The sequence below is a fragment of the Scyliorhinus torazame genome, chromosome 10 (genome assembly GCF_047496885.1).
Source record: "Scyliorhinus torazame isolate Kashiwa2021f chromosome 10, sScyTor2.1, whole genome shotgun sequence".
NCBI lineage: Eukaryota > Metazoa > Chordata > Chondrichthyes > Carcharhiniformes > Scyliorhinidae > Scyliorhinus > Scyliorhinus torazame.
Genome location: NC_092716.1, coordinates 47,514,867 through 47,540,923, shown reverse-complemented (window position 1 = coordinate 47,540,923; position 26,057 = coordinate 47,514,867). Strand labels below are relative to the sequence as shown.

Genomic DNA, 26,057 nt, shown 5'->3' with positions numbered 1-26,057 from the left:
TCAACTACTTCCACAGGCAGTGCATTCCATGCCCCCACTACTCTCTGGGTAAAGAACCTACCTCTGATATCCCTCCTATATCTTCCACCTTTCACCTTAAATTTATGTCCCCTTGTAATGGTTTGTTCCACCCGGGGAAAAAGTCTCTGACTGTCTATCTATTCCCCTGATCATCTTATAAACCTCTATCAAGTCGCCCCTCATCCTTCTCCGCTCTAATGAGAAAAGGCCTAGCACCCTCAACCTTTCCTCGTAAGACCTACTCTCCATTCCAGGCAACATCCTGGTAAATCTTCTTTGCACCTTTTCCAGAGCTTCCACATCCTTCCTAAAATGAGGCGACCAGAACTGTACACAGTACTCCAAATGTGGCCTTACCAAAGTTTTGTACAGCTGCATCATCACCTCACGGCTCTTAAATTCAATCCCTCTGTTAATGAACGCGAGCACACCATAGGCCTTCTTCACAGCTCTATCCACTTGAGTGGCAACTTTCAAAGATGTATGAACATAGACCCCAAGATCTCTCTGCTCCTCCACATTGCCAAGAACTCTACCGTTAACCCTATATTCCGCATTCATATTGGTCCTTCCAAAATGGACAACCTCACACTTTTCAGGGTTAAACTCCATCTGCCACTTCTCAGCCCAGCTCTGCATCCTATCTATGTCTCTTTGCAGCCGACAACAGCCCTCCTTACTATCCACAACTCCACCAATCTTCGTATCGTCTGCAAATTTACTGACCCACCCTTCAACTCCCTCATCCAAGTCATTAATGAAAATCACAAGCAGCAGAGGACCCAGAACTGATCCCTGCGGTACGCATGTCTTATGAACAATGGTTGAGGGAGCTCGGGCTTTTCTCACTGGAGCGAAGAAGGAAGAGAGGTGACTTGATAGAGGTGTACAAGGTGATGAGAGGCATGGATAGAGTGGATAGCCAGAGACATTTCCTCAGGGCGGAAATGGCTGTCATGAGGGGACATAATTTTAAGGTGTTGGGAGGAAGGTACAGGGGAGATGTCAGAGATCGGTTCTTTACACAGAGAGTGGTGGGTGCATGGAATGCACTGCCAGCAGAGGTGGTGGAATCTGAGTCATTAGAGACATTTAAGCGACTCTTGGACAGGCACAGGACAGCAGTAAATTGAAGGGGTGCAGGTTAGGTTGATCTTAGATTAAGATAAATGGTTGGCGCAACATCGTGGGCCGAAGGGCCTGTACTGTGCTGTACTGTTCTATGTTCTATGTTGCCTGGGATGGAGCATTTGATCTGTGAAAAGAGGTTGGGTAGGTTCAGGTTATTTTCTTTAGAGTAGAGAAGGCTTAGGAGGGGCCTGATTGAGGTGTATAAGATTATGAGGAGCATGGACAGGGTGGATGGGAAGCAGCTGATCCCTTAGTGGAAGGGTCAATAAGAAGGGAGTATAATCTTAAGGTGAGGGGCAGGAGGTTTAGAGGGAATTTGAGGAAAAGTATTTTCACCCAGAGGGTGATAGGAGTCTGGAATGCAATGCCTGGAAGGGTAGTGGAGGTGGGAAATCTCACAGCCTTTAGGAGCACTTGAAATGTCATAACAGTCAAAACTATGGGCCAAGTGCTGAAAAGTAGTGTAGATTTAGTGTAGTTTTGTCGGTCCAGATTTGATGGGCCAAAATACCTCTTCTATACTGTATGACTCTTCGAATCTAACTGCTGTGCATGTTTCCATAACAACAGTCACATCATTGTACATGAAGAACTCAAGATATTTCTGACAGATGTGGGGCACGATTCAACCAATCAATTTCTTCGGGCGGGATTTACCGGCAGTTCACGCTGGTGGGAAATTCTGGTCCCATGCCACCTCATGGGGTTCTCGGCAACCAGGGTTACAGTCAACGGGGAATCCCGTTGACAATGTCAGGACGCGTAGAACTCGCTGGCGGGTCGCCTCCACCGCCAGAAACCATGCGGCGGGGTAGTCGGTAAACACTGCCCTGAATATCATTCTGGGCGAATTGGGCAGGGTGTTTCTCGCCATCTTTTGGGTGAGACAAACCGCTACTGAGCCACACATTGGGTGCGATCGAACTAAAAATACAGTCCGTCCTCAACAGGATTAGCTAAAGAACGGCATGTTTTTTGTAGTGACCCGGTGGGTAACGGCCCAACGAGGCCCCACTCAGCGTAATTTCCTGAACAGAGGAGCTCCAGCGGGGGAGCTACTCCGTTCAGGAATAGATTACGATGCAATTTTTAAAATGCGTCCTCGATCTCTAGATGTCCCGACGCCCCAACTCATCTATAAAGAGATCAGTGAGCCCTTCCCCCCCCCACAAACTCCACCTCACACAGGCAGGGCATCCCTGTGCCAGATCCTGGCATGGGCAAAATGCCATGTTGCCACCCTGGCAGTGCCCTGGCTAGTCTGGCATTGCTACATGGACACCATGGCAGTGCCAGGTTAGCACTCAGATGGCACTGCCAGGGTGGAACTAGTAGGATGCCATGTTGGCAGTGCCAAGGTGCCCAGATGGCACCAGGGTGCCATCCTAACACCAGGCCGACCACCCGGGGGCCTCCGATCGCCTGGGAGATGCCCCCAGGTACATTTCCACCGGGACCCCCATTTGTGGGGACCAGTACTGAACGGCACCCAGCTGGGGTCTCCTCAGCAAGGCCAGTAGATGCCAGGTGGCCGTTCAATCCAGCGCAACCATGGTTAAGTGAGTTCTTAATGGACGGGACCCAGAACGCGACTTCTGGGGGAAACCTCTCCTAGGATCTACCGTGGCAGGTAGATCATGGCCTAGCCATCTTTTGGGCCTTGGGGAGTTCCTCCCTGGTCAAGCCCACATTTAGAAATGTTTTCAACACTGGGGAACTGAACTCGCTGGTGAGATTGGCTCCTCAGAAATCGGGACGCCCTTTTGATAGGGTGCCCCGATCTCTAAGTGAGCTTGAGTGTCCCAGGCACCTCCACCCATGGGCAATGTCACTCCCTGCATATTGCCTCACCCCCCCCAAACGAGGACACCCCGCTATGCGGTCACTGAGTACTGTCATGTGAGAGTACCTTTAAGAAATGGGTGTTTGTAAATGGGTGTATATATAAATATCTGTAGTGAAAGTACCTTTAAGAAATGGGTGTTTACTACTGCAGTGATGTCAGAGAGTGGGTGGAGCTGGTCTGTCTGTCAGCTTTTTACTTTCATTTTTGAGCAGGCTGCAGAGTGTGTTTTAGTTTCGTTTTCAGTGTTGGAGCTGAAGCCAGACCAAGCAGGTGCACTGCTGTTCTCTCTGCCATCAAAAGACTATCTCATGATCATTTGGTGAATTCAGAATTATAAATGTTTTCAGTAGTGACTTTAACCTGCTGTGCTTCTGATAAAGGATTTGTTTTTAAGTCGTAAGGATGTTAAAAAGGAAAGCTTAAAGGTTTACTTAGTGTTGTATTCTTTGGGGGTGGTATTTGAATTAATGGTTGCTAAGATGTTCACTGTATGTTTTAAAAAGGTTAACTTGAGTTCATAGAATAGACATTATTTTGCTTTAAAAAATACTTTTCCATTTCTGCTGTACCACTCCTGTAGAGTGGGCTGTGTGCTCCCCATACCACAATCTATGAAAAGTTGTGGGTCATGTGAACTCCATGATACACTTTGGGGTTCTCTAAACCCTGGCCCATAACAAATTGAGGGCTCGAGGGAGATAAAAGTCTATCTGTTCGATTGGCTTAGTGAACTTAAAGACAGTGAGGGGTGAGCATATTGTGCTTGCTTTTCAGGTGAGGTATTTTAGTTTAAGTAGGGAGTGCATTGTTGACAATGGCTCTTTCAGAGGCTCTGAAGTTTTTGGTTGTGGAGACAGTCACACTCAGTACCTTACGGACAGAGACTAAAAGCAGACTGTTAGATTTGGCAAAAACATTGCAGTTAACATTACCTGACAAAATGCCAAAAGATGAGGTCATTATGGCGGTGGCTAAGCATTTAAAGTTGCCTGAGGTACAGTTTGACTCATTGGAAATAGCAAAAATTCAGTTGCAAATTAAACAAATGGAACATAAGAAAGAATTTAAGCAACTTGAATACGAAAGAGAGAGAGAGGAAAAAGAAAGAGAGAGAGAAAGAGAGAGAGAGGAAAGAGAAAGAGAGAGAGAGGAAAAAGAAAGAGAAAGAGAGAGAGAGGAAAAAGAGAGAGAAGAAAGGAAAACAGAAAGACTAGCCCTCGCAGAACAAAAAGAAAGAGAAAGGGAGATACAGATCAGGGAAAAAGATAAAGAGAGGGAGTTTGAACTTCAGAAAATGGCCATGAAACATGACAGTCCGTTAAAATTGGCAGGCGTAAAGGGAAACGTACAGATGGATGACAGTGATGAGGATAGTGATAAAGAGCGTCATAGTCGAAGGGTTGGTGGGGATCTATTTAAATATGTCCAAGCATTGCCAAGGGTTGACAAGAAGGAGGTAGGAACCTTTTTCATTTCATTTGAGAAGGTAGCTAAACAAATGAAATGGCCACAGGACATGTGGGTATTACTGATTCAAACAAAGCTCGTAGGTAGGGCTAGTGAAGTGTTTGCATCACTACCGGAGGAGGTATCTGGAACGTATGAGGAGCTGAAAAAAATCCATCTTAGTTGCATATGAACTAGTGCCTGAAGCTTACAGACAAAGGTTTCGAAATTTAGGGAAAGAATTTGGTCAAACATACATGGAGTCTGAACGGATCAAACAGAGTAATTTTGATCGGTGGATAAGGGCTTTGAAAATAGACCAAACATATGAAGCTCTCAGAGAAATTATACTTTTGGAGGAGTTTAAAAATTCAATTCCTGATGTAGTGAGAACTCATGTGGAAGAGCAGAGGGTTAAAACTGTGAGATTAGCAGCAGAAATGACAGATAATTATGAATTAGTTCATAAATCAAAGCTTGGTTTCCGACATCAGTTTCAGTCTGTGAGGGATAGAAACTGGGCACATGAGAAATACTCAAGTGGTAAAGGTAAAGGTGATCTGATGGGAGATGATAAGGAGAGTGTACCTCAGACTAAAAAAGAAATCCAGGAGGGTGGAAAGGACATGAACAGTTTCAAATGTTTTCACTGTAATAAACTAGGCCATGTAAAGTCACAGTGTTGGTGGTTGAAGAAAAGCACTGGGAAGGCTGATGTGGTAAAACAGGATAAGACAGTAGGGTTTGTTAAAATGGTAAAGGAAAGCCCAAGTGAAGTGAAGGAGGTGCAAAAAACTGTACAGCCTGATCACGAGGTGATTGATAAGAAGATGCCAGATCTCTTTAAAGAATTTACTTGTGTGGGAAAAGTTTACTGATGTGTATCAGGAGGAGCGGTAAAAAAGTCACAATTTTAAGAGATACGGGAGCTAGTCAATCTTTAATGGTAAGAGATGAGGAGTTATGTAGTTTGGGAAGAATGTTGCCAGAAAAGGTGAGAATATGTGGAATTCAGGGTGAGAGGTGTCGTGTTCCATTATATAAGGTAAGGTTGGAAAGTCCAGTGAAGAGTGTTGAAGTGGTAGTAGGAGTAATAGAGAAACTATCTTGTCCAGAAATACAGTTTATCTTGGGTAATGACATAGCTGGATTGCAGGTGGGAGTGATGCCTACTGTGGTTGATAAGCCAGTGGAAAATCAGTCAACTGAAGTGTTGAAGGACGAATATCCAGGGATTTTTCCGGATTGTGTAGTAACAAGGTCGCAAAGTCACAGGTTAAGACAAGAGGAGAAATCAAAGAGTGAAAATGAAATTGAAGTGCAATTATCAGAAACAATTTTTGATCAGATGGTTGTAAAAGAACAAGAACAGGTGGAAGATGAGGCGGATATTTTTAGTCAGGAAAATTGACGGAGTTACAACAAAAAGATGTAGAAATAAAACGGATGTATCAGAAAGCATACACGGAAGAGGAATCTGCGTGTATACCAGAGTGTTATTACCGTAAAAGTGATGTCTTGATGAGAAAATGGAGACCTTTACATATGCAGGCGGCTGAAAAGTGGGCAGAAGTTCATCAAGTAGTATTGCTGGTTGGGTATAGAAAGGATGTGTTGCGAGTTGCACATTAGGTACCAGTGGGAGGTCATTTGGGAATAAGGAAAACTCAAGCTAAAGTACAAAAACATTTTTATTGGCCTGGTCTACATAAAGATGTAGTTAAATTTTGTCAATCATGTCACACATGTCAAGTGATAGGGAAACCTCAAGCAGTGATAAAACCAGTGCCCTTAATACCCATTCCAGCATTTGAGGAACCTTTTACAAGGGTCCTAATTGATTGCATAGGACCGCTTCCTAAAACAAAATGTGGGAATCAATATCTTTTGACGATAATGGATGTGCCTAATAGGTTTCCAGAGGCCATTGCAGTACGTAATATTCCAGCTAAAAAGATTGTGGAGGAGTTACTTAAATTCTTTACGAGATATGGACTACCCACAGAAATACAATCGAATCAAGGATCAAATTTTACATGCAGGATATTCAAAGAAGTTATGGATAGCTTCGGAATAAAACAATTTAAATCAACTGCCATCCAGAATTGCATGGAGCGTTAGAAAGGTGGCATCAGACATTAAAGACAATGTTGCGGGCTTATTGTCACGATTATCCAGAGGATTGGGATAATGGAATTCCATTCGTATTGTTTGCAATTAGGGATGCACCTAATGAGTCAACCAAATGTAGTCCTTTTGAACTAATTTTTGGTCATGAGGTAAGAGGACCACTTAAATTGATTAAGGAAAAATTGGTGAGTGAGAAATTGGAAATTACATTATTGGATTATGTGTCAAATTTTAGGGAATGATTAAATAGAGGAGGTGAATTGGCTAGACAACATTTAAAAGTTGCACAAAATGTGATGAAACGAGTAGCGGACAAGAAATCCAAAGTTTGTAGTTTTGCCAGTGAGATAAAGTTTTAGTGTTGTTACCAGTGGTAGGTGAACCTTTAAAAGCTAGGTTTTGTGGCCCTTATCAGATTGAAAGGAAATTAAGTGAGGTGAATTATGTGGTAAAAACGCCAGATAGAAGGAAAACTCACCAAGTGTGTCATGTGAATATGCTTAAAAGGTACTTTGAAAGGGAAGGAGAGAAAAAGGAGGAGGTTTTAATGATTCTAACTCAAAGTGATGAACCAAATCCAGATGACTGTGAATTTGACGTACCTCAAATTAAATTGGAAAACGAGGATGTTCTTAAAAATTGGGATAAATTGTTGAGTTACCTTCCAGAGGAAATACGGACTGACCTGAAAGAGTTATTGATATTACATGGGCATATTTGTGGAGATAAATTGGGAAGTACTAAAATGGATATGCATGATGTAGATGTGGGAAATGTTGTTCCAATCAAACAACATTCATACAGACTTAACCCTTTAAAATTGGCACAGGTTAACAAAGAGATTGAGAGTATGCTTAAAAATGGCATGGGTTGCAGCCAATGGAGCTCACCCATAGTGATGGTACCAAAACCAGACGGTACCCAACGGTTGTGTGTAGACTATAGAAAGGTTAATGCAATTCCAAGAACGGACTCTTATCCCATTCCACGTTTGGAGGATTGCATAGAGAAAGTGGGACAATCAGCTTTTTTTACCAAACTGGATTTACTTAAAGGTTACTGGCAGGTACCTTTATCCGAATGGGCAAAGGAGATTTCAGCTTTTGTTACTCCAGATGGTTTATTCCAATTCATAGTTCTGCCATTTGGCATGAAAAACACCCCAGCCACATTTCAACGGTTAACTAACAAAGTTGTTTCTGGATTACCCAATTGTGCGATATACATCGACGATCTGGTAATTTTCAGCCAGACATGGAAAGAACATTTAAAACATCTGATGGAGTTATTCGATCGACTTGAGGAGGCGGGTTTGCTCATAAACCTAGCCAAAAGTGAATTTGGAAAAGCCCAAGTCACTTTCCTTGGCCATACAATCGGACAGGGTCGAATGGTCACACGAGATGTGAAACCAACAGTTGTTGAGGCGTTTCCGATACCCTCAAGACAAAGGGAAATCATGCGATTTCTTGGCATGAGTGGTTTTGATCGAACATTTGTGCAAAGGTTTTGCAGCATGGTTGCTCCACTGATGGACTTGCTGAAGAAACGTCGAAAATCTCAGTGGACAGCGGACTTTCAACAGGCATTTGACGCCCTGAAACCTGTGATAATCAACGCTCCTGTGTTGGAGAATTACAAGGGATTCTGTGATCAGATTGAACTAAAGTATCTGACTTTAAAGAGAAATGCCTGGATCGTGCAGAGGTCTTCTTATTCAACGAGACTTTGAATCGAGAAGGATTTCAGTTCGAGGAAGAAGAACAAAAAAAAATGGACGATATTATTATACCTGTTTCCATGTGTTGTTTTTTGAAACGAAAACTTATATTTACTAAAGGATAGTGAAAACGTGAAAAATGAAACCATCTTGAAGTTGATGGGGTTTTTTTTTTCTTGGGGAGAGGTGTCATGTGAGAGTACCTTTAAGAAATGGGTGTTTATAAATGGGTGTGTATATAAATATCTATAGTCGGAGTACCTTTAAGAAATGGGTGTTTACTACTGCAGTGATGTCAGAGAGTGGGTGGAGTTGGGCTGTCTGTCAGCTTTTTACTTTCGTTTTTGCGCTGGCTGCAGGGTGTGTTTTAGTTTCGTTTTCAGTGTTGGAGCTGAAGCCAGACCAAGCAGGTGTACTGCTGTTCTCTCTGCCATCAAAAGACTATCTCTTGATCATTTGGTGAATTCAGAATTATAAATGTTTTCAGTGGTGACTTTAACCTGATGTGCTTCTGATAAAGGTTTTGGTTTTAAGTCGTATGGATGTTAAAAAGGAAAGCTTAAAGGTTTACTTAGTGTTGTATTCTTTGGGGGCTGTATTTGAATTAATGGTTGCTAAGATGTTCACTGTATGTTTTAAAAAGTTTGAGTTCATAGAATAAACATTGTTTTGCTTTACAAAATACTTTTCCATTTCTGCTGTACCACACCTGTAGAGTGGGCTGTGTGCTCCCCATACCACAATCTATGAAAAGTTGTGGGTCAGGTGAACTCCATGATACACTTTGGGGTTCTCTAAACCCTGGCCCATAATAGTACCTCCTCCCTTTTCACACTACCCGACCTCCACTTTTTGCCCTCCCCTTCAGAATCCAACTCTTCACCCCCCTCAACCTTTGTCGGGCCCTTCATACCTGCCTTCCCTCACCCCATCCTTCACACTCCCCCGCATCCCCCCTTTTATGGGTATGGCCGCCTTAGACCTATGCCCGTGGCAGTGTCACCCGGACGCCCTGTTACTGCCACCCTAACACCCTGGCAGTGCCCCTTTTTGCCTGGCAGTGCCACCCCAGGCACCTTGGCAGTGCAAAGATGCCAAGCTGGCAGTGCCAGGGTGCCAGAGGGAGAGCCAGGGGGCCACCCTGTCATGTCCCTAACACCCAGTGGTCTCCAAATGCATGGGTGACCCCCCAGGTACTGTTAGATCTGGTCCACATTTGTCCACCTCCAACTCCTTCCCTTTTGCCAGAGAAAGCACCACATTCAACAGACGGTGCACATTAGATAACAACTGTCTGCTCTTCACAAACAATGTTTGCTGTTCCCCAATCACCTTCGGGGGCACTCCTCCAATCCTCCAACCTGAGCACCAACACCTTTGCCAGAATCTTGGTATCCACAGTCAATAACGATATTCTCCTGTATGACCCACATTCTACTGGGTCCTTATCCTTTTTCAACAGCAGGGAAATGGATGCCTGTTCCATTGTCTCTTGCAGTATTCCCTTCGCTATTGGTTCCTTGAACATCTCCACCAGCAGCAACACCAACTTATCCAGAAACTCCTTATAAAACTCCACCAGGAAGCCATCCGGTCCCTTTACCTTACCCGGCTGCATCTTCCCTATTGCCACCCACACATCCTCCACCCCCACAGGATCCTCCAACCCTGGCCTCTTATCCTCTCCCGCCTCAGGGCACACCAAATACCCCAGAAACTCCCTCATGTATGACTCACCCTCCGGGGGCTCAGACTTATACAGATTCTTATAAAATTCTTCAAACACCTTATTCACCTGCTCCGGCACAACCAACAACTCTCATGTCCTGTCCCAGACAAACAATCTCTCTTGCCACTGCCTGCCAGCAGAGTTGACCCACCAACATCCGGCTGGCCTTCTCCCCATACTGATATACATGCTCTTTGGCCCACCTTAATTGCTGAATCGCCTTTCCCATGGACAGAAGGTCACACCTCACTTGCAGCTCCTTCCTCCTTACCCAAAGATCCGGAGTTCAATCCTCCGCATTCCTTCCATCCACCAAAATGTCCTCTACCGACCGTTGCTGCACCTCTCTTGCCTCCCTGTCTGGTGCTCAGTAACAATGGAAGGTTGCAAAGATATATTGGAGTTTTGAAGAATGTTGAGACATGCAGGATTCTCAGGGGGCTTGACAGGGTAGTTGCTGAGAGGTTCTTTCTCGTTGTTGGAGAGTCTAAATCAGAGGGCATAATCCCCAAGTAAGGGGTCACCCATTTAAGACTGAGATGAGGAGGATTTTTTTCACTAGGGGTAGTGAGTCGGTGGAGACTTTACCTTATGGGGCTGGAGAGGTTGGTCTTGAAGTACATTCAAGGCTGAGATAGACAGATTTTTAATCAGTAAGAAAATCAAGGTTATGGTGGTAAAGCAGGAAAGTGGAGCTGAGGATTATCATATCAGATCAATCATGATTTTATTGAATGGCGGAGCAGTTCTAATGGGCCGAAAGACCTACTTCTACTTCTATATCTAATGGTCTACATTTGATTAAATGAAATGAGAAATGAAATGAAAATCGCTTATTGCCACAAGTAGGCTTCAAATGAAGTTACTGTGAAAAGCCCCTAGTCGCCATATTCCGGCACCTGTTCAGGGAGGCTGGTACAGGAATTGATCCGTGCTCCTGGCCTGCCTTGGTCTGCTTTAAAAACCAGCTATTTAGCTCAGTGTGCTAAACCAACCCCCTTCATTTGATGAAGCACTTGAGTCTAAAAGTATGATTGTAAGAATCAAAACTTTAAGCGTATTTAATGTTAAATTAGGGTAGATTTTCCTCAATCTAATTAGTGGCAGAGAGAGAAAAACTGAGGGAGTCATGAAAATCAAAATAGCTGCCATTGCAGCAAGTAGCACGCAACTACAGTGCATAATGAATTGGGAAGTAAATGATATGATGCAAGCATTTGCGAAGTTTAAAAAGAACTGCAAGCGTATATTCAATAGCTTTCGAAAAGGCACAAGTGAAGAGGAAAAGGTTAGCTACATCCTTATGTAGTCAGGAGAGAAAGTATTACATTTGTTTAAAAGCTGGGAGATGAGTGAAGATGGCAGTAAGACCACAGACAACATTTTCTGAGAAATTCAGCACACATCTCCAGCCAAGTCTGATAACCCGATCCACTGAAATGTTTCAGATCTGAGGCAGGAGCCAGGTGTGTCTGTTGACAATTTCCTAATGAGATTGAAAAATGCAGCCAGAAAATGTAAATCTAAGGAAACAAATGAAAGGCTGATATATTAACTAATTCGGGGAGCTTGAAAATACTGAAGGTCAACCTCATAATATTGCAAAACATAAACACTGCTCACATGAAGCCACGAGTAAATAGTAATAATAATCTTTATTATTGTCCCAAGTAGGCTTACATTAACACTGCAATGATGTTACTATGAAAAGTCCCTAGTTGCTACATTCCAGTGCCTGTTCGGGTACACAGAGGGAGAATTCAGAATGTCCAATTCACCTAACAAGCACATCTTTCAGGAATTATCGGAGGAAACCGGAGCATCTGGAGGAAACCCATGTAGACACGCGGAGAACGTGCAGACGCTGCACAGACAGTGACCCAAGCGGGAATCGAACCTGGGACCCTAGCGCTGTGAAGCAACAGTGCTAACCACTGTGCTACCGTGACCTACAATAGATGAAGATGTTGACTACCAAAATGGTTAGCTTTCAGTTTAGAGAATGGCAGCAGGATGGATACAGTGAAACAGCAACGCAAAATGCTCATCAGACACAATGAAAGAGCAAGAGCTGTGGATGACGATATTAGTTCTCTGACAGAAGGAAAGGTCTCGCATATGGATCAGAAGCCCAATCACTGGGGAAAGATACACAGCGCAAAGAAAGAAGGTGGAAAACTAGAATTAGAGAAAGAGCAACAGGACTCTTTCTTAGGCTCTGACTCTCCAAGGCATGTGAAGAAAAATAACCAAAACATCCATACCCTGGAAAATGGCAAAGAGTTTGAGAACACAATAGACATAGGAATTGCACAACGATATGAAATAGCTGGATGTGACAGTTCCCAGTGAAAATACATTCACACAACCATTTAGATCAGCAGAGAGTGAGAAATAAGCTCCCAACCATTAATCTACAGCTGAAGCTGGTAACCGGAGCACAGTGTAATATCATTCTGCTCAGACTATACCATTCAAAGATGTGCAGGTTAGGGGGATTGGCGGTGGAAAATTGCCACTTACTGTCCGAAGGTTAGGTGGGGTTTCAGTGATAGGGCGAGGGTGTGGGCCTGGGTTAGGGTCCTTTTTCGAAAGGTCGGTGCAGACTCGATGTGCCGAATGACCGTTTGCACTGTAGGAATTCAATGATTCTATGACGATCATTCCTGAAAATTTGAAAGAAAATAATTACCCAAGGAAAGGTGCTATCAAACTGAGCAACATCGCAGTAACAGCACATGGGGGTACTGAGTTTTTACAGCTGGGAACAACCCCAATCAAAGCAACCATACACAAAGAAAAATATATGAACTGTATATTCTGTAGATGATTCTACTATCCTGCGGTTGAGCAGAACAAAGAGCTGCAGCTTATCTCAATAAACCACACGGGAAGGAGGCAGCACTGAAGATTGAAGGTATATTACGCCCAGTGGAGAACTCCCTCTGATCAGAAGCGGGAAAGTGATTGCCAGAGCCACAGAGCCTACAGATTGGGCAAATTACATTGTTATGAGTGATAACATGCAAAGCCAAATGAATGGGATGCAGTTAGATATTGAAATTCTCAAGGCCAGTCTTCAACATGAAGAGTTCTTGACAGAATAGGAAAGAGAGTTAGTTTGGAAAGTTCAGGCACCTAAAGAAAATTTTCAGAAACTTGCCGTGCTCCAAGATGAAAAGTTAGAACTCGAGAATAAAGTTGCTGATCTGGAAAGACTGAAGGCTGAGCAGAAGAACGCAACGTGACAAGCTGAAAAGGAGCATCTGGAAGAGAAACTGTTTGCTATACGGTTAGCAGATGAGGCATCCAAGAGGGAGATCCTGAACTTCAGGTCACAACTTCGACAGCACATGCTTTAAATTGAAGAACTTGAAAAAGAAAAGAAAGATGGTGCTGAGTTCAGACAGCAAATTAGTGAAATCCAGATGCAGTTTAACATTATATCACAGTCAGAGAGTGATTTACTGGAGGCCAATAAGAAACTGCGAAAATTGCTGGAGAGTTTGAAAGAAATATGGAATGGAAGAAGCCAAGCAGAGCAGGCACGCACAGCAGGAAGCTGAAAAACTGGTGGAAGACAGGAACATAGAATAGATGGAAGAGGACCACATGCTGCAGAATCTTATTGCAGAGCTTGAGAAGTACAGGCAGGTTAGAAACTGACTATACCATCTTGCTTTGGCTTAGAAGAGGCACAACATTTGACCGCCAAAGTGATACGCCTAAGTGACACTGTGAATATTATCATTTAAAAAACAAAACAAGCTATAAAAGACTCTTGACAAGTTTAGAAATGTTGATTGTTAATCTTCTTTTACTTTAGTAAAAAATAGTTAATGATTGGAACAGTGATATTTATACAGAGGTATTTTTTTAAAAAGAGGGATGTTATATTTTTATAATATTCAAACATAGGAAGCAATTGTTTTGAGAATGTACATCTGGGGTGTCACATTTCTTTCTGCACTACAGTCAGGTGATGAGCAACAATGTATCAGTTTACCAGTAACATGGAGGTTTGCAGAAAATACACTCAATGCATTTGAGTCTAAAGTGTGATTATTTTCAAACCTTTGAGAACCCAGAAAACATCACATTCAGTCCGAGATTTTACAGTTCGCAGTGCTGCAAAAGCGCTTTCCACTGACATTGGATAAATCTCCGCACAAACCTGCTTCAATCCCGGTGGAGGGAATTTCAGCTGCTTTGAGGGAAGATTCCCTCTTAACATGGGCCGTAATGAGACCCAGCAGCACAACGAGGTGTGGGATAGGCAGTTGAGCATGGCTTATAGTCACTGCACCACAAAAGCTGAAAAAAAGAGGCACGATAATCACATTAAAGTTGGCAGAGGAAAAACGGGGTCAGGATTCTCCATCGGCCAAAGCCGGATTCGACAATTGAAATTGGGCGGAGAATTGGTTCCAATACCAAAATCCCAGCGGGCGCCGATTTCACACCAAATCGTAATTCTCTGTCACCTCGACAGCGGCATCAATGCGTTCCAGAACACACGTGTTACATTCCTGTGCGTTGCAATGAATGAGTCAGTACACCAGAGAACATCTAGTTTGTGACTAGTTAAAGATTTATTAAATTACAATAACGTGGGAAGGAAAACAATACTAATACTACTAAACTATGAATGTTCATAACTAGAATATGAGAGCTAACTCAAAACACGACTATCCACAACGACTTCTGACCCGAGACTCCTGGAGACTGCAGTGTCACGTAGTATACCTCTACTGCCACTTGCTGGTTGGAGGTCTGACATGTTCACATACAGAATTGCTTCTGCATATTATTGCATCCCCTTTCCTTTAGAGTTTAACAAAATTAACATACATCATTTAAAAGATACAGATGATATGCATAACATAATTCCAATTATTTACAATTTCAGTGCATTATAGAATCAATCTGTCCGCCTTCTTTCGTTGTCTGGACGACCTTCTGAGCTTTTGTTGATTCGCTGAATCTGGTTGGCATTCGAGTGATTCTGAAGATTGGTTTCTGATGGAATTACCTTACTGTGTGCATCTTCAGATTGTTTACTTTCTTTTTGTTCAGGCTGCATTGGTTTGGTTAGACAGAAACTGTCATCTACATCATCTACTGGCAATAAAGTAATAGGTTGCTGAATCTTTAGCAAAGCTCTCCTGTTCCTTCTGAGTACTTGCCCTTGTTCTGTGATGACTATATACGACTTTGGACCTATCTTTTGCATGACTTTCGCACATTTCGACCAGGCATCAGGATCTTCCACCCTTACTGTTTCATTTTGTTCTAAAGGTTGTAGATACCTGGCTGACCTATCATAGTATCTCTTCTGCTTCTTCTTTTGAGACTTCAGTTGATTTGCTATTTTACGACTGGTTGGATGATTCAAAAGATATGGCAATGTTGTTCTTATCTTTCTGTTCATCAATAACTGAGATGGTGATAAACCATTGCTCAACGGTAATGCTCGATAGCTGAGCAAAGGCAGACAAGGATCACCCTGGCTGTTCATCGATAGTTTTAGTAACCATTTCACAATTTGTACACCTTTCTCTGCCTTTCCATTTGACTGTGGATATATCGGACTGGATGTGATATGTTTGAAATCGTACTTCTGTGCATTCCTGACAACTGAAACATGTACCACTGTTACTCATGAAAACCTGTGGAATGCCACGACGAGCAAACATAGCTGATAAGCTGGATAACTATGCCACTTCAGGAAAGTTGGAAAAGTAGTCTATGACCGACAAATATTTGTTTCCTTCGAGATAAAACAAGTCTACATACATATAGATACATAGACGGTAGGCGCAGGAGGAGGCCTATTGGCCCTTTGACCTTGCTCTGCCATTCATCACGATCATGGCTGATCATCCAACTCAATAGCCTAATCCTGCTTTCTCCTCATAGCCTTTGATCCCATTCTCCCCATGTGCTATATCCAGCCGCCTCGAGAATATATTCAAAGTTTTAGCACCAACTACTTCCTGTGGCAATGAATTCCACAGGCTCACCACTCTTTGTGTGAAGAAATGTCTCCTTATCTCTGTCCGAAATGGTTTACCCTGAATCCTCAGACTGTGACCCCTGGTTCTGAACGCACCCATCATTGGTAACATCTTTTCTGCATCTACCCTGTCTAGTCCTGTTAGAATTTTATAAGTCTCTATGAGATCCCCTCTCATTCTCCTGAACTCCAGCGAGAACAATCCCAACCTAGTCAACTTCTCCTCATATGACAGTCCCGCCATCCCTGGAATCAATCTGGTAAACCTTCGCTGCACTCCCTCGAGAGCAAGAACATCATCCTTCCTCAGAGAAGGAGACCAAAACTGCACACAATATTCCAGGTGGGCCTTACGCACATCCCTACTTTCTGCCATGGAAGTGTCACTATGTCACCAATCTGCATTGGTTCCTTCATTTTTTTATGTTGGAATTTTTGACATGTTACCCACTCTGCTACCATCCTTCGAATGTCCTTGTTGACCCCTGGCCAATATACCATGTCTCGTGCACTTTTTTTTACACTTTTCAATTCCGAGGTGGCCCTCATGAAATTTTTTGTAAAATTTCAACTCGCAGAGACTGTGGTATTATTATTCTTTATTGCCTTAGTAGGAATCCATTGGGTGCACTTAATTCCGCTCTTAATAGTGTGATACTTTGAGTATGATTCTTTTGGCTATCCCTCGTTGAGATTCTTGATTATCATGTGCAGCAGTTCATCCTTTTTGGTTTCCTCGATTTTTAGCTTTGATTTTTCACCAGACATCGGCAGTGTCATATTGACATGCACTTGCACATCTTCGTCAACATGGTTTTCTTCCAGTGCAGCTGTAATTCTTGATAGTGCACCTGCAACGACTATGTGCTTGCCTGGAGTGCAAATGAGATCAAAATCATACCGCTGTAGCTTCATCATCATTCTCTGGATTCGCGGTGACATCTCACTTAAATTCTTTCTGACAATGGCAACTAATGGTCTGTGATCCATTTTGACCAGAAAAGTCGGTAGGTCATACACATAGTTATGAAACGTTTCCAAGCCATTAACTAGCCTGAGACATTCTTTATCAATTTGAGCATACCGACCCTCAGAATCGGTCATCGACCTAGATACATAGGCAACTGGCTTCCAATCTTCTCCACCTTCCTGCTGTAACAACACTGCACCTAACCCATCTTTTGATGCATCAGTCCAGATATTTGTTTTCTTGGTCGGGTCAAAAAATGTTAGCACTAGATCTGTTGTCAAAGCAGTCTTCAGAGAAAGCCATCCTTGATCATGCCTCCCTGACCATTCAAAACTATTAGCCTTTTTTATAACTTCTCTCAGGCTTGTTGCCTTGCCCGTCAAATTCGGAATAAATTTGCCTATAAAGTTGATCATTTCTCACATCCTCCAAACTTCTTTCTTGTCTGACGGTTGTGGCATATTCATGATTGCCTGTATCTTCACTTGATCTGGTTGTACGCCTTGAGCAGACAATTTGTCCCCCAGAAACATAATTTCTTAAACACCAAATTGACATTTGGCAACCTGAGCCCATACTTCTAAATACTGCATAGTATTTTGATGAGTCTGTCATTGTGTTCTTCGTAGAACCCCATATTACAATACCGTCAACATACACACAAACTCCTTGAATACTTTCTAATGTGCTCCATAGCCCTATGAAAGATTTTAGATGTGATTATTATCCCAAACGGCATTCGAAGAAAACAGTAGGGCCCAAATGGACTGTTAAATGTACAAAGCTTCGTACTCTCCTCATCCAATTTGAGTTGCCAAAAACCCTGCAATGCATCCAGTTTACTGAAGCATGTCGCACTTGACATTTCGCTCGTAATTTCTTCAAGCTTTGGTATTGGATAGTGTTCCTGCTTGATGTTAGCATTGAGGTTTTCGGGTCCATGCAGATTCTTAAATTGTTATTGCGTTTCTTCATGCACAACATTGATTTTACCTAATCGGATTGTTCTTCAATTTTCTTAATCACCCCTAGATTTGTCATTCTATCAAGTTCAGCTTTCAGTCAATCCTTCATTGGTCCTGATACTCGCCTTGGAGCATGTGCTACAGGTTGCGCATTATCCTTCAGTTGAATCCGATAAGTAAATGGCAAGACACTGAAACCTTGAAAGATTTCTGGGAATGCTTGTACTATTGAATCCACCGATGCACTGGTATGCGGTCCAGCACGGCCGGCGCCATGTTTTCTGGCGTGACTGGTGCGGGTGTAGGTGTGCATGGCTGCAGCTTGTCAGCCCTGGCACATGTGCGGCCCCCGGGACCCGGTGATTCTCCGGCCGTTTTCTCCAGCAGCACGGTAGCCTTGTGGATAGCACAATTGCCTCACAGCTCCAGGGTCCCAGGTTCGATTCCGGCTTGGGTCACTGTCTGTGCGGAGTCTGCACATCCTCCCCGTGTGTGCGTGGGTTTCCTCCAGGTGCTCCGGTTTCCTCCCACAGTCCAAAGATGTGCAAGTTACGTGGATTGGCCATGATAAATTGCCCTTAGTGTCCAAAATTGCCCTTAGTGTTGGTTGGGGTTGCTGGGTTATGGGGATAGGGTGGCGGTGTTGGCCTTGGGTAGGGTGCTCTTTCCAAGAGCCGGTGCAGACTCGATGGGCCGAATGGCCTCCTTCTGCACTGTAAATTCTATGATTCTATGATCCGCAGGTGCCATCCTGGCAATGGTGGCGAACCCCGCTGCTCGGGCATCCTAGTGGGACCGGTCCACATTGAAGTGTATGTATTGATCCATCTAGGCATATATGGCCTCCGTGACGGCTTGGATGCACCTGTGCGTTGAGGTCTGTGAGATCCCTGACAGGTCCTGGAAGGACCCTGTGGTGTAAAGGTTCAGGGCGACCGTCACCTTGATGGCCACCGGAAGCGGGTGTCATCCCCCATACCCTCACGGTGCCAGGTGTGCCATCATCTGGCAGATATGCTGCGTTGTCTCCCTGCTCAGCTGGAGTCCTCAACGGCATGCCCGGTCCAGTAGGTCCTCGAATGTCAGGCGCTGCCGGTACACACGAGGCCTCATGCAGTGCCTCCTTCGCACCTCCTGCTCCTCGGCCTGTTGGGCGGCTGGTTCTCCAGCCCGGGAGGCTCCACCTGTCTCTCTGCTGCCCGCTCCGCTGTTGCACGCTCTGCTGCTGCACGCTCCTTTGCTGCAGCTTCCTCCTCCTCCTCGAGCAGCTCAAACTCATACAGCCGCAGGGCATCTCGCAGAGCTGCTGCAACTGGTTGAATTCCAATATCCATTGTCTGCAGGCGGTGAAAGGTCGACATGTTAACATGGTATGTACCCTCATGCCGAACCAGGTCCATCGGGCTACATTGTGGTCCCAGTTGGCACTGCAGGATCCATCCTCCCTCCATTCCCTCTCCCCTGGCACTGTCGGTGGCCGGCACCGTAGGGGCCTCTGAACCTGGTGTCTGTCCCTGATGCCAGGGTTACCGTTGGCTGGCACTGCCCTCGGCAGGGGCTACTGCGGGTGTTGCCCTGGGTGGTCTGCCGATGGATTGCGGCCGGGTGGGTGGGGAGGGGGGGTTGGGGCGGAGGGGTGTGGTGGGGGTGTGGGGTGGCGTGCGGGGCTGGGGGCACCCATACGGTCAGAACCAGGGGCCCAGGTGGGTGGGCAGTGGGTGCACAGCAAGATGGCCACCATAATGGCGGACCCGGCAAGAACGGCCAGTGTCCGGCCAGCAGTCGCTCCTCTCCATGTCCTACCTCCTTCCTCTATCTCTCTCTCAGCAGCCACACACCAGGTTCACGTGGACCGCGCGGTCGGGAACTCGGCCCATGGAGGCGGAGAATTGTGGGTGGACCCCTAATGATATGCAAACGGTGTTTAATGTACGCGCAGCGTGCATCGCATTGATGCCGTTTTCAAGCTGACGGGGAATCGCGATTTGGCATCAAACCGGCACCTGCCATGAATTTGGCATTAGAAGCTATTCTCTGCCCAATCCCATTCCCGATTGCGGCGTCGGTCAACGGAGAATCCCGCCCCTCACGTTTAACATGATGGCTTGCTGCGCAGCTAACTTGTTGGCATGGCATGGCAAATATTTATTGCGTCTTCAAGCTGGAGCTCATTCTCCCTCAAAAGACTTTCGCGCACTTCATCGTTTTTTATGCCAAATACAATTTGACCCCTGATCATTGATGACTGCAATGTGGCAAAATTACAAGTTTGAGCCTTTAATTTTAAATCTGTGAGAAAACTGTTCAAAACTCGCCTGCCTGCCACATCATCTCCCTCTGGGACTGGGCCACCTCCCTCTGTGTCTACGGCACGTTGGCCAGCGCCTGGGCAATGCCGCTGATGCACTCAGCATTGGCCGGCTGAGACAGGGACACACGCAGGAGCGCCGCTACAGTGTCCAGGTGGCTTTGGCACATGGCTGTTTGTGAGTGGGCAGCCATATCCTGAGCCTTGGCCATCGCCTGCACAGATTGTCTCAGACCTTTGACATGTTGATCCGTGGCCAAAATCCCCACCCCCAAAGCTTCCACCTCAGACGCCACCCGTGCGATATTGGCCTGGGTGACACATATGGACGGCACCACCTCCTGCTCCTGCACAAATTTGGACTCCTCCACCTGCGCTTGTAGGTGCTAGATGCTCGCCAACAACCCCTCATGCAGCCCCTGGCTCTGCGACTACATCGCCACAATTGGAGGGACTGTCCATTCCAGAAGCCCAAAACTTGTCTGGATGGCAGCTAGTCCCTGGGGATGTCTCCGAATGTCCATCCCCTCAGGCATTCCTACCTCCACCTGTTGTACTGCAGCATGTATGTGGTGTGCACCAGATAGTGTCCTAGGAGCCTCTTCACTGAAGTGCCCAACTAAGGTGAGTGTCTCTGGGATGATGGACGGTGTTGGAGATAACTGTGATGGGAAATCCGTGTCATTCTCAGACTCGAGCTATGGAGTGTCCTGGGTCTCGGGGCTATGGCTTCCCATCCGTGTAAGTGTCCTCTTCGCTGGTCGGCACCTGGGGCTCTGGCTGTAGGTGTGGCTGCGGACAGGGGCGGAGGACACCCAAAGGGCCTGCCCCATTACCAGCAGGTCCTGCAAGACACAAGACAAGATAGATTGGAATCGATTGCGTTCCACCTGGCGCTGGTGCTAGTCCCTTAATGGGCGTTGAATTGGTCCAGGTGCTGCACCCATTTTGCTGTCCTAGAAGTCCAACTATCCTGCCCCGGCGTCAACACTTAGGGCACGATCTTCCCAAAAGGGAACAAAATTCCCAAGCGAGCGCATTTATCCGCGTGTTTCCCGGAACTCGCAGTGCCAGGCAACATCGGCTCGATCGTGCGCACGCAGAAAATGCCAGCTTGGCACCTTGACCGTGGCAACCTGGCACACTGGAAGTGGATGTGGTTCCCTCGGCAGTTCCAGGTGAGTCAAGCAGGGAAGTGGCGAGTGGGAGAATCGGGCAGCGAAGCAGCGAGCAGGATAGTCGGGTAAAGAAGTGGCGAGTGGAAGAGTCAGGCAGAAAAGCAGCGAGCGGGATAGTTGGGCAGAGAAGCGGTGGATGGGAGGGTTGAGCTGGGATGCAGTGAGCGAGAGATCAGGCAAGGAAACAGTGAGTGGGTTAGTTTATCAGGGAAGCAGTGGGTGGAAGAATCGGGCAGCAGAGCAGTGAGCGGAGGAGTTGGGCAGAGAAGCAACGGGTGGGAGAGTTGGGCAGGGATGCAGTTAGCGGGCTAGTTGGGCAGGGAAGCAATGGGTGGAAGAATCGGGCAGGGAGCTTAGTGAGGGAGTTCGGCAGAGAAGAGGTGAGGTGAGAGTCGGGTAGGAAGATGACGAACGGAAGAGTCGGGCAGGGTAGCGGCAAGCGGGAGAGTCAGACAGGGAAGCAGAGAGCAGGAAAGTTGCGCAGGGAAGTGGCGAATGCAAAGTCGGGCTGGGAAGCAGGGGATGGAAAGATTGGGCAGGCAAGCAGTGTATGGAAGGATTGTGCAGGGAAGCAGAGGATGGAAGGATTGGGCATGGAAGCAGAGGATGGAAGGATTGGGCAGGGAAGCAGAGGATGGAAGGATTGGGCATGGAAGCAGAGGATGGAAGGATTGGGCAGGGAAGCAGAGGATGGAAGGATTGGGCATGGAAGCAGAGGATGGAAGGATTGGGCAGGGAAGCAGATGATGGAAGGATTGGGCAGGGAAGCAGAGGATGGAAGGATTGGACAGGGAAGCAGAGGATGGAAGGATTGGACAGGGAAGCAGAGGATGGAAGGATTGGGCATGGAAGCAGAGGATGGAAGGATTGGACAGGGAAGCAGAGGATGGAAGGATTGGACAGGGAAGCAGAGGATGGAAGGATTGGGCATGGAAGCAGAGGATGGAAGGATTGGACAGGGAAACAGAGAATGGAAGGATTGGGCAGGGAAGCAGAGGATGGAAGGATTGCACAGGGAAGCAGCAAGCCGGACAATTGGGCATGAAGTGGCCTGTGAGAAGAACGAAGCAAGGTAAAGAAGGTATGTTTTAAATGTGTAATGACATTCTTCCACATTCTGGGCTGGATTTTGATTCTTCTGTCAATGTTAAATGGGGCCAGTGCTCTTTAAATGTTGTGAGTGGGACCCTATTATGGAATTTTCACTCCCTTCCTATCGCTGACTATTTTTAAGAGATGCAGGATAAGGGTGCGAGTAAAAAAATAGCATACAGCACTGCCAACCTTGCCAGCTCCATTGCGGGTTTTGGCATTTTAGACCACCCCCCCGCCACTATTGTCAAAGGAGTCTGTCCCATTTTGGCAAGTGAGGTGGTTCACAGCACCTTAGAAGCATCACGAACTATGGTGAGCACTAATCTAGATTCAGAATGGTTTACATAGAACATTGAACATAGAACAATACAGCGCAGTACAGGCCCTTCGGCCCACGATGTTGCACCGAAACAAAAAGCCATCTAACCTACACTATACCATTATCATCCATATGTTTATCCAATAAACTTTTAAATGCCCTCAATGTTGGCGAGTTCACTACTGTAGCAGGTAGGGCATTCCACGGCCTCACTACTCTTTGCGTAAAGAACCTACCTCTGACCTCTGTCCTATATCTATTACCCCTCAGTTTAAAGTTATGTCCCCTCGTGCCAGCCATTTCCATCCGCGGGAGAAGGCTCTCACTGTCCACCCTATCCAACCCCCTGATCATTTTGTATGCCTCTAATAAGTCTCCTCTTAACCTTCTTCTCTCCAACGAAAACAACCTCAAGTCCATCAGCCTTTCCTCATAAGATTTTCCCTCCATACCAGGCAACATCCTGGTAAATCTCCTCTGCACCCGCTCCAAAGCCTCCACGTCCTTCCTATAATGCGGTGACCAGAACTGTACGCAATACTCCAAATGCGGCTGTACCAGAGTTCTGTACAGCTGCAACATGACCTCCTGACTCCGGAACTCAATCCCTCTACCAATAAAGGCCAACACTCCATAGGCCTTCTTCACCACCCTATCAACCTGGGTGGCAACTTTCAGGGATCTATGTACATGGACACCTAGATCCCTCTGCTCATCCACACTTCCAAGAACTTTACCATTAGCCAAATATTCCGCGTTTAGATTATAATTTATAAGGTGTTGCTAACTTCACATCATAGTCCACCAGTGTATAAGTTAAATATGTTTTTAATACAGTAATTTTTAACATGTTTCATTTCAAAAAGGTACGTGACCATTAAATTGACCAGCACTGTGAAAGTGGAAAACAGCGCCAGGGTCCCAGGTTCGATTCACCGCTGGGTCACTGTCTGTGCGGACTCTGCACGTTCTCCCCATGTCTGCGTGGGTTTCCTCCGGGTGCTCCGGTCTCCTCCCACAGTCCAAAGACGTGCAAGTTAGGTGGATTGGCCATGATAAATTGCCCTTAGTGACCAAAAAAAAAAGGTTAGGAGGGGTTATTGGGTTACGGGGATAGGGTGGAAATGAGGGCTTAAGTGGTTAGGTGCAGATTCGATGGGCCGAATGGCCTCCTTCTGCACGGTATGTTCTATGTTCGTTAGAATTCATTATCCATTGGATGAAGGGCTCTTCTGCCTTGAACATTACTGTGGTTAAGATTTTACTGTATCAATTACACCCTGTGCTTTTAATTGATTGACAGGTCAGCCAACTTTTCAACCTTTGAAATAATGAACAGATGGCCATCTGTTTCCCTATTTCAAGTCTTTGATGTATTCGGCTCTGGTGGATTGATTGGCACAGTTGTACAATGGACTCTCATTTTGAATGCTTGGTGAGCTACAGATCTCACTATTGAATACAGTTCAACAGGCACTGTTGATACAGCTGATAAGGGGACTGTGGGCTTTGTCTTTATTTAAGCTGCTGAGAGGACTATGACTGTTTTTGAATGACTATGTGTTTATTTTGACAGTTTTAAGGCCACTTATGTTTTGTTTACAAGTGGAGTTTGAATGGCTGTGTATTTGATTGGCAGTTTTATAAGCTCCTGAGAAGGCTTTTTTAAAATGTTGGTTTATTTTGACAGCTTCATGAGCATCTCAAAAACTTCTCAATGTTATTATAGGGCTCATGATTTCTATCCATGGTGCATACTGGTGAGTGAGAACATGGGGAATGGAAGAAGCAGGTGTGTATGGAGGAGGCAAGTGGGTATGGAGGGGGCATGGGGGTTATGGAGGGGTCATGGTGATGTTGAGGCGTGAGGACTGGAATGCCGACATTTGTGTATGGGAGGCAGTGGCATAGTGGTAATGTCACTGGACTGGTAAACCAGAGACCCAGAGTAATGCCAGAGACCGAGGTTCAAATCCCGCCATTGCAGATGATGAAATTTGAATTCAATAAAAATCTGGAACAAAAACAGCAGGAATTCCCAGGCAGGAAATGGGATCAAAATGTTGAGACATGGTCTGAATCATGATTCATACTTTACAGATGAAAACCGGACCTCTATGCTTGCAAGCCTTGCATCCTTAAACAATCAGGTCATGAATCTTATGTGAAGCACAGAGTGAGTGAGTTGATGATCAAACTCAGACAGTCTATGTTGGCTCAGATGCTTTCCCTGGCAGGAATTTCAAGGATATATAAAATTTTATTTTTAAACAGCTGTTCTATTTGAGCTATAGATTATGTTACAATTCCATTTGTATTGCCACATAGGCATAAAATTTAATTTATCTCACAGAGCAGGATAAAAATGTTACCTGTTGAATTGGCATTGAACTCTGGCCAAAAATAATTATTTTGTAAACCATATGAAGACAACTTTTTCTGGTTGGACAATAATGATCAAAAATTAAAGAAATGCGATAAAGGATTTCTTTGTAATAAATACTTTGAACTCCAATGTTAAATCCAGGCAGGTTTGGAGTGGGTGAGCATTAGCGTGAGTCAAAAATAATTTGCTGTATCATTCAAGAGGCCTTGGGTATTTTAAGTTCTGGACTTCATTAAAATTTCATGGATAGATTTCCCACTTGACAGTCTGACACTGCGAATCCCATCTATTTTCCCAGTCAGTGAAGTGAAGATTAAATTGCACCAGGAGTTGAGAGAGATTTCTGAGGTCATCAGCTCAAGAAACATCATTCTCAGGAGTGGGATGCAGTGCAGGTGGTACTTCAATAAACTGACAGAGGTTGCTAAATTTCTCCATCTCGCTTAACAACCTTTGACTACAGTGCAGCTTCCTTTCTTTCATCACATCCAGCCTGCCCCAACAGTAGCTGAAGTGCCCGGATCCACCAGCGGGCTCGAAGAGACTCTAACTTCCAGAGGTTTCTGATCATGATGAGGTAACAGTGATTTTCCATCCGCTCTGGTTTTGAAAGCCATTGGAGTAGATTATTTTCAGAGTAGCAGCAAGTGAACCTTTAATGAAAAATTGATTGATCACTTGGTTGTCAAAAATATTCACCACAGTATTGTGCTTAGAATCGTTTTTGTTACTGTTGACACTTGAGCCTATAACTAATGTGGAGATTGCATGAATGGTTTCAATGTTCTTTAATACAG

At 45.2% G+C, this 26,057-nt stretch overlaps 1 long non-coding RNA gene across 1 annotated transcript in view; it reads left to right on the top strand.

Moving 5' to 3' along the window:
- The window catches only part of LOC140384816 (uncharacterized), a 1,322,501-nt gene extending 1,296,662 nt beyond the window's left edge, over positions 1 to 25,839 (top strand). The window contains exons 5-6 of the long non-coding RNA XR_011933146.1: positions 24,178 to 24,309; positions 25,753 to 25,839. This is a non-coding gene — a long non-coding RNA (uncharacterized lncRNA). The remainder of the gene's footprint in view (positions 1 to 24,177; positions 24,310 to 25,752) is intronic.
- The last annotated feature ends 218 nt before the right edge of the window (positions 25,840 to 26,057 follow it).